Below are 9,125 nucleotides of genomic sequence, written 5' to 3'. Positions count from 1 at the left end.
GAGGAGTGGGAAGGGAGAGGAGCAGGGGGGAGGGAGAAGAGGAGGGGGGAGGGAGAAGAGGAGGGGGGAGGGAGAAGAGGAGGGGGGAGGGAGAAGAGGAGGGGGGAGGGAGAAGAGGAGGGGGGAGGGAGAAGAGGAGGGGGGAGGGAGAAGAGGAGGGGGAGGGAGAAGAGGAGGGGGGAAGGGAGAAGAAGAGGGGGAGGGAGAAGAGGAGGAGGAAGGAGAAGAGGAGGGGGGAGGGAGAAGGGGAGGGGGAAGGGAGGAGGGGGAGAAGAGGAGGGGGAAGGGAGAAGAGGAGGGGGAAGGGAGAAGGGGAGGGGAAAGGGAGGAGGGGGGGAGAAGAGGAGGGGGAGGGAGAAGGGGAGGGAGAGGGAGAGAAGGAGGGGGGAGGGAGAAGAGGAGGGGAGGGAGAAGAGGAGGGGGGTGGGAGAAGAGGAGGGGGAGGGAGAGGAGGGGGGGAGGGAGAGAAGGAGGGGGAATGGATAAGAGGAGAGGGGAGGGAGAAGAGGATGGGAATGGAGAAGAGGATGGGGGGGGAGAAGAGAAAGGGAAGAGGGAGAGGAGGAGGGAGAGGGAGAGGAGGAAGGAAGGAGGGAGATTCATAAGTTTCCAACATGTTGTCCTTTATGTAGAATTTATCTGAAAACTGGAACAGAAGGTCCAATCACTCTTTACTATCCACTCATGTTTCACTCTGAAAATAATCTAATCCTAATCGTACTGTTTTCAGGAAGTGACAAAGAGAAAGCCATACTGTGCTTCTTTCGGGCCAATTAAGTAACCTGTATCCACATGTCAACTTCAGCTTTCTATTGCTCCTCTCGCACTGACGAAGAGTCATCCAGACTTGAGAACGTTGGCTCTATTCTCTCTCAGCAAGAAGTCTCACAACACCAGGTTAAAGTCCAACAGGTTTATTTGGTAGCAAAAGCCACTAGCTTTCGGAGCGCTGCTCCTTCGTCAGGTGAGTGGGAGTTCTATTCACACACAGGGCATATAAAGACACAAACTCAATTTACAAAATAATGGTTGGAATGCGAGTCTTTACAGGTAATCAAGTCTCAAAGTTACAGACATTGTGAGTGGAGAGAGCGTTAAGCACAGGTTAAAGAGATGTGTATTGTCTCCAGACAGGACAGTTAGTGAGATCTTGCAAGCCCAGGCAAGTCATGGGGGTTACAGATAGTGTGACATGAACCCAAGATCCTGGTTGAGGCCGTCCTCATGTGTGCGGAACTTGGCTATCATTCTATTCTCTATTCTCTCTCCACAGATGCTGTCAGACCTGCTGAGATTTTCCAGCATTTTCTGTTTTTGTTTCAGATTCCAGCATCCGCAGTATTTTGCTTTTATTCTATTGCTCATGTGGGTTTTGCCTTTGAGAAAATCAGTATATAGTCAAGACCTGATATCTTGCACTATCCTTCTGTCATCCTGCAACTTAAAACAGTCAGCAACAGTAAACTTCTTTCCCTTCAGAGGGTAGAGACAAAAATCTTCTTTTACAGCAACCAATCGCCCAGACCTGGGGTGGGATTTTTCAGCCACACTCACCCCAAAACCGGAAAATCGCACCTGAGGTCAACGGACTTTTGCATGATCCACCTTCCCCGCCCCCCCCCCCCCCCCGCCACCCCCGCCTGCTACAATTCCCGTGGCATGTGGGATGGGAAAATTCCAATCCCGATGTTCATCCTCTGCTATCATGTTAATTCCAATATATTTGCCTTTAGCAAGTTGATTCTTCATACAGCTCAGTAGAATTACAAACTCCTTAAGGTTCCCCATCCCCGACTGTTCCAGCTCTGTCCAAGTATACTCTTCTGAAGGTTGAACCAATGACCATCACATTTCCTTAACAATGCAATTGGCTTAACAATGTAATTGCCAAAGAATGCAATTGTTGTTACATTGACAATAGATAGTTATACTTCCAGATTACATATTAACCAGTCTTTGCAACTTGTTAAAAGGGTTTTGTTTTATAAGCTATCAATTGTCCTCAATTTATTGAAAGAAGCCTGGTTAAAGTTTTTTAAATCCTGGCTATCAGTGGCGAAGATAAACACTTGGCCATTTTGGCAGGTAAATTAAACTAATTTATGACCTGTGGCATAATGTAGACAATCCATGCGCTCCTTCCATCCCAATTGTATTTGCCAAGGAATGGAGATTCATTATCCTCTTCTCATGCCAGGTTATAAAAACATATTCTATCAACACATTTCCATATGTTACTTCCCCACAAAGGTTCCCTTGCCTTACAAAACCTTGAAGACTCATTCACTTCTTTAGGACCAACTCAAGGGAATGCCACAGCCCCCTGAAAGTCACTTGGGCTTCTTTCCCATTTTCCAGCTGTTCTCCGAGGTAAGATTCTACATGGGTATTCCATTAGCCTTGTAGAACCCTGTAGGACCAGGCAGTGCCCAAGGGGCAGTGCCAGCTTGGCACCCTGGCACTGCCAGCCTGGCACTCTGGCAGGGCCAACGGGATGGGGCCTGATATGGTGGGGCCTGGCAGAGAGGCAACGTAGGGGAGGTCTGTAGGGGGGTTGGGAAGGGGAGAATGCTGCAGAGGGGGAATGGATTGGTGGGGGCGGTGGTGGGGGGTGTCGGGGTGATGGTGGAGCTGGGAGCGACAATCGGGGGGGGTCGAAGTGGTGATAGGGAGGGTGGGGCAATGTTTGGGGGGTGGGGCGATTGGCCAGGGTGGCAATTGGCTGGTGCAGCAATCGGCTGGGGCAGCAATTCGGGGGCAATCAGCCGGGACAGTGATCAGGAGGGAGGGCAATCAGCCAGGGCGACAAGCGCCCAAGTGACGATCAGGTGGGGGCAATTGGCTGGGGTGGCAATCAGTGGGGGGGGGGGGGAGTCGATGTATGTGAGGAGGGGTGGGGTAACAGATCTCCCAGTATATTTGCTGCTCTGTGCACACAGTATACTGGGAGATCAGGGCACCTGCGCAATGGCGCTCCTTGAGCTCAACAGCCGGCTTCTCAGGCGCGCTGAGACTCCACCCCCTGCTACTAGCGAGATGCATATTGCAGCTTCTGTATTGTACAGAGTGCCATAAATTCACATTACTTATTTCACTGAAAATACTGGCGATAAAATTTTCTCGCCCATTCCATACTTAGAAGCTTTTTGAGAAATTTCCGCCCGTGATCTGAATCCCATGGATTTTGAACCAGATTTTTGCAACAATATTTATCACTTATATAACAAAGTCTATGCAACTACTTGCTTTCTTAAGCCAGATTGTTTATGGATTGCTAGCTTTTTTGGGGTGGTGAGGGGGTGAATCATCAGGGGGGCTTGAAACAATTCCTCAATCTCTACTGGTTTTCCAGGCTGCATGAATACTTGTCAAAAATATTTCCCCCAGTGCCAAGCTCACAGACAGAAATGATTCTTTTTATCTGTAATGATTTCAATTCTATTTTTCACACACAACAGCAATGTCTGTAGAATGATGGGTTTGCCTTATCAGATTGTCTCTTTCTATTCAGAGTTGGTAAACAAACATTAAAGACTTTTAGACTGATAAGGATCTGTAATATTGAATCAGTTTATCAATTCCTCTATCTTCATCTTGAGTGAGAGCATATTAGCCACTTCTGGAGCATTGGCATATCCAACAAAGAGCATCACTGACTGAATATTAATCTTGCCTTACTGGAAAACCTCCAAGGTAGGTCACTCTGTCCCGATGATATTTTGATAGGATGTTTGGCTTTTTTGGTGCTGTCATCTGATTGAAAAACAAATTAATCAGCAGTGAAGTGCTGTAAAATGCAAGAAAGCCCTTCCAAATCTGCAGACATTATTGCAGGAAAAAACTCTCAACATAGGACATGGTAAATGTACAAATTAACAGAGCTTTAGGCTTAAATATTCTGTCTAGTTATAAAATGGCTGTCTCTTTGTATCAAATGTCTGCAGTGGTGATTCAAATTAAATTCCAGTGTTTTTAAAACACATTCGTTGCTATGGTTGCATTTATAAGGATTGCTGTCCTTATAACTGCAACAGGATGCATGCTGGGAGGGTGTTCCCTCCATAGGGGAAAACTGGAACTAAGGGACATAATTTAAAAATAAAGGGTCTCTCATTTAAAATGAGGGTGAGGAGAATTTTTTTCTCTTAGAGGGTCTAAGTGTGTAGGATTTTCTTCAGCAGAGAGCAGTGGGGGCAGGATCATTTAAAATTGTTAAGAATCGTAGAATCATGAAATCATACAGTGCAGAAGAGGATGTTTGGCCCTTCGAGTCCACACTGACATATTAGAAACACCTGAACTCCCACCTAATCCCATCTGCCAGCACTTGGCCCATAGCCCTGAATGTTATCCTGTACCAAGTGCCCATCCAGCTACTGTTTAAAGGATACCTGGAGTATCCGTAATGGCTGAGATGTGTAGATTCATTGAGGATGGGGATATTTATGGAGCCTCCTCCTCCAGCGAGTTGTTTAATTGTCCACCACCATTCACACTGGATGTGGTGGGAGTTGAAAAACCGGCTCCAAATAACCAGCACAATGCTCCAGGCGCATCTGAACAGTGAACAAAACTGTTCCTTCACAGCAATCAGCCAGTCGAGAAAAAGCGACCTCACCAGCTGTGCTGGATACAGAACTATCATCAGTCCCAGAGGTCCATGTGTCCCCAACAACCGATACGGAACAACAACAGTCACTAAGGCAACAAGGGGACATCTGCGATGCTGGGGACCTGTGGAGGAGGCCGTGATGGATTATCCACTTGGCAGTTCTGGTTGAAGATTGTTGTGAGTGCAACATGGGATGATTCCGTGAGTATGACTGTTGCTTGACTAGTCTGTATGACAGCTCTCCCAAGTTTAGCCCAAACCCCAGACGTTAGTAAGGACTTTGCAGGGTCGACGTTTCCGGTGCCTAGGTTGATGTCAGGAGCCCATCGGTTTCATTCCTTTTAATTGTCTTGGTAAGTTGTTTAAGAACCAACCACATTTTTGTGGCTTTAGAGTAATACGGATAGCAGGTTTCCTTCCTAAAGTGGGTCAGATGGGTTTTTACCTCAATCCTTTCATGGTCATCCCTGGAATTTTAATTGCAGAATTTTATACAATTCAAATTTGACCCCAGGCCCCCAGATCTTGCCCTGGCTTCTGGATTACTACTCCAGTGACAATACTACTATGCCATCATGTCTGCCTGATGTTCCCATACTGCACACTGATACTCCTGCACCCACTCCATTGCCGCTTCCAGAGGCTCATTATCTGACTTAGCAGAGGCTTCTTGTCCAGCAGTCCTCTGAGTGCCAGAGGATTTGGCTGTCACTGTCTCCTCCTGCTGTGGACGTGTGACTGTGAGTGGATCACCAAAGTGTGAGTCTGAGCCTAAGGTAGATGTATGACCCACCAAGGTGTGTGCCTCTTGCCTGGTGGAGGATACAGGTGAATGCTGTGACGGCTCTACAAGTGAGAAGTTATTCTTGTCTTTCTCCGAGATGTCCTGAAGTTTGGGCTTCTTTCTGCTTGTTAATGTTGGAATCGTGCTGCAATAGTGTCCATGCTTCAGAGCTGGTAATCAAGAGCAGCTGTCCCCAATTGGGGCGGTATTAGACTTTCACTGCAAGAGTATGTGGAGCTCATACTGAGTTTTAAGGGGTAATTGGAAGAGTCTGTGTCTTTATTCTGCAGGCTTAGAAATAAATCTGTCACAAGGTACTGGCTGGCTTCAGACTCATTCTTTCCTCAACTATTGGAATTAACACTGGTGTAGGGGCTGGCTTCCCCCTCTTCCTGCTGGCACCTGCAACGGAGAACAGAGAGAATGAGTGACTGTCTAGGCTGGCTCACACGTTACACTCATCAATCACCTTGTTTTCCCGAGGTTCTCGGGATTATGCATGCCTCCTCACCAGATGCTTGGGTGAGGTTGACTTTGCCATCAGCACAGGCGTGGTCACATTCCCCCCTGCCAGCTCAGCAGCCCACTGTTCAAATTGTGTGAAGGGCCGGAGCTCAGGCATCTCCCCTTCCCTCCCCTCCCCTCCGTCTCTCCCGCCTGTTGTGGGTTGCCTTCTCTTGCATAAAAACATATAGATGGATTGTGAACACGTGCAAACACATGTTAATATTAAAGAGCTGGGCCCTCTGGGCGCTGACTGCCCTGGAGACCTCCTCCCAGGCTGCTGTGGCCAGTCAAGAGGGCCTCCTACTGCCATCGCTTTGGAACGGAATGTCCCGCCTTTCCTTGACGGCCTGAAGGAGATGCTTCAGGGAGCCAGCACTAAACCAGGGAGCTGGAGCTTGCTGCTGCTTATTCTTGTTCAAGGGTCCTGGCACTGTTAATGATTGGCTGTCCAAATATCCTTTAAATATGTCTCTCAGACATGATGGCGGGGTGGTTAACCTCCAGTCCGCCCCGCCATGAGACACAATGCAAATTGCATGCATGCATGCATAAATAATGAGGCGGGAATACATGGTTGTATGTAATATCCCGCCCAATCCCTTAGTGGGATCCACTCCGACTTTCTGACCCTGTGACAGAAGTTGGCATGAGAAGTAACCATTCCACACTTTATCCTTTCTTCCGTGAGACCAAACCTGTACACAATACTCCAGTTGGGGTCTCACCAACTGTAGAAAAACATCCCTACTTCGATATTCTATCCCCCTTGCAATAAACAACATTTAGAGCTTTTTATAGCTCTACTCTATAACAATGGTTCAGTTCCTTTGCATTGATTTCCAGCATCCAGAGATGGGCAAGTAACCTTTTTCCAAACTTCTCCCAGTGTTGCTTCGATCTCCTCCCTCTCCCTTCCCTCATCAATTTACCATGTGTACAGTTGGCGTCAGTTCACATCCTACCACTGGATGCAGTGTGCCTAAGCGTTGCACAGATTGCTGTGTTATGCCACTTAACCATCTGCAGAGGAATCGATGATTTGTCCTGCTTTTGGTAAATTTGTTACCCAGTTCTAATGACCTGTCTCTGAACAAAGACAGTTTGATAGGAGGGGAGAGGTTTCCTGGTAAATTATTCTAACTTCAGTGTTATTGCTCACAGGTGGTTGCATTGTTGCAAAAGATGGACTGATTGGGAGCGCCTGGGGCTGAGTTTAGAGAAATGACTGGTGGTAAGTCAAGGGCAGGCCAGCTCTGATACCATGTGATTCCCCTGGCATACCTCCCTTGCCCACTTGTACGAAATCCACAAAGGAGCCATTGAAAACAAGCCTCAAATTTCCGAATTCAACCTAACCCAGCTGACAGGAAGAGGCGAGTTTGGGATCTGATGTCTGTTTCGCAACCCATTAAGTTTTACATTTCATTGAGGTCAGTGGAGAATTAAATCAGATGGGGTTTAAAATGGCCACTTGACCCCAAATCTGCCCTGTTCTATCCTGTTCCTGCCAGGTCAAGTAGATTAGGACCATAGCTTGAACTAGAATAATAGGGGAAAATGTTGACAGTGTACCATTAAGGAATTCCTCACCAGGTGATAACGGGTGGAATTTTACATGTCCCATCACAGTAGGGTTGAGGTTGTAAAATGTAGCAAGCCATTTACAAGTCCATTGGCCTGAATTTTCCAGTGGGTTTTCCCACGGTGGAGACAGCTTGCCAATGGTTGTGGTGGGATCTTCCAGTCCCGTTGAAGTCTACTGCATTTTGCGTGGCTCACCTGTCCCGCCACGGCGTTCACAGCAGAGGAGGTCAACATCAGTGGGGACTGGAAGAACCAACTGGTGGGAAGGGCCGGAAAATCCTGCCCTTTTGAATTTGGCAGGACAGTAAAATTTCAGTCAACCTTTCTGGCCTTTAACACACATTTTAAAAGAATGAGAAGGAATGATTTAAATAGAACAGATTCAAAGGAATAGTTTAAAGGAAATACAAAGAAATCATGAATGGCTTCAATATGCCTTCATTAGAATAGGATTTGCTGCCCAAATAAGCATTCACACTTCCTGTTCTCAGAGTCAAAAAGATCCTTAGCTAATATCTTTGCTCAATTCTCAAAGGATGTTGCCAAATTCGCAACTGATCTTCCTCCCAGAGGCAGAAATTTAAAATAAGAAATGTGGCAGTTGTTTAGTTTCAGTAATTGTTTCCTGACCGAAAGGCTTTGGGTTTATGTAGGTTGCCGATTTGCCACTCAAATCCCTGGTTCAGGGACCTGGGCCTTCTGAAGGAAGTGCTGAGACAGAGGGAGAGGGAGAAAGGCTCCAGAAACATATTTTCTGTCAGACACCTAGTGACGACATTGGACATCTGTGGTGAACCATCGTTGGTTCCCACTGGATAGTACTGAGCCAGGGGCTGGCCAGTACTACAAGGATGTACATATGTTACTGTTGGGTTGTGCTATTGTTGCTGTTGGGGTTAGGGCGGGGTTGTTACACCTTTGTACTGTAGTGTTGTGGCACATCCCAGTCGGGCTCCGCCTCCTGGGCGAGGTATAAGAGTCCCTGCTCTGGCCGGGACCCCTTCAGTCTGGGATAGAGTACATAAGTTCTGGCAGCTTCATTACAGTAAATAAAAGCCTTTCATTTACTGAGCTTCAGGCCTCGTGTTTGAGTAGCGCATCAACATCCATGGCCTAAACCAACATCTCCACGGTCAGCCAGATATAGAAACATAGAAAAACTACAGCACAAACAGGCCCTTCGGCCCACAAGTTGTGCCGAATACATCCCTACCTTCTCGACCTACCTATAACCCTCCATCCTATTAAGCTCCATGTACTCATCCAGGAGTCTCTTATTGAGTTCGCCTCCACCACCACTGACGGCAGCCGATTCCACTCGCCCACCACCCTCTGTGTGAAAAACTTACCCCTAACATCTCCCCTGTACCTACCCCCCAGCACCTTAAACCTGTGTCCTCTTGTAGCAGAAATTTCCACCCTGGGAAAAAGCCTCTGAGAGTCCACCCGATCTATGCCTCTCAACATCTTATACACCTCTATTAGGTCTCCTCTCATCCTTCGTCTCTCCAAGGAGAAAAAACCGAGCTCCCTCAGCCTATCCTCATAAGGCATGCCACTCAATCCAGGCAACATCCTTGTAAATCTCCTCTGCACCCTTTCAATCTTTTCCACATCCTTCCTATAGTGAGGCGACCA

This window comes from Mustelus asterias, chromosome 11, assembly GCF_964213995.1.
Source record: "Mustelus asterias chromosome 11, sMusAst1.hap1.1, whole genome shotgun sequence".
NCBI lineage: Eukaryota > Metazoa > Chordata > Chondrichthyes > Carcharhiniformes > Triakidae > Mustelus > Mustelus asterias.
Note: the sequence above shows the minus strand (reverse complement) of the source record.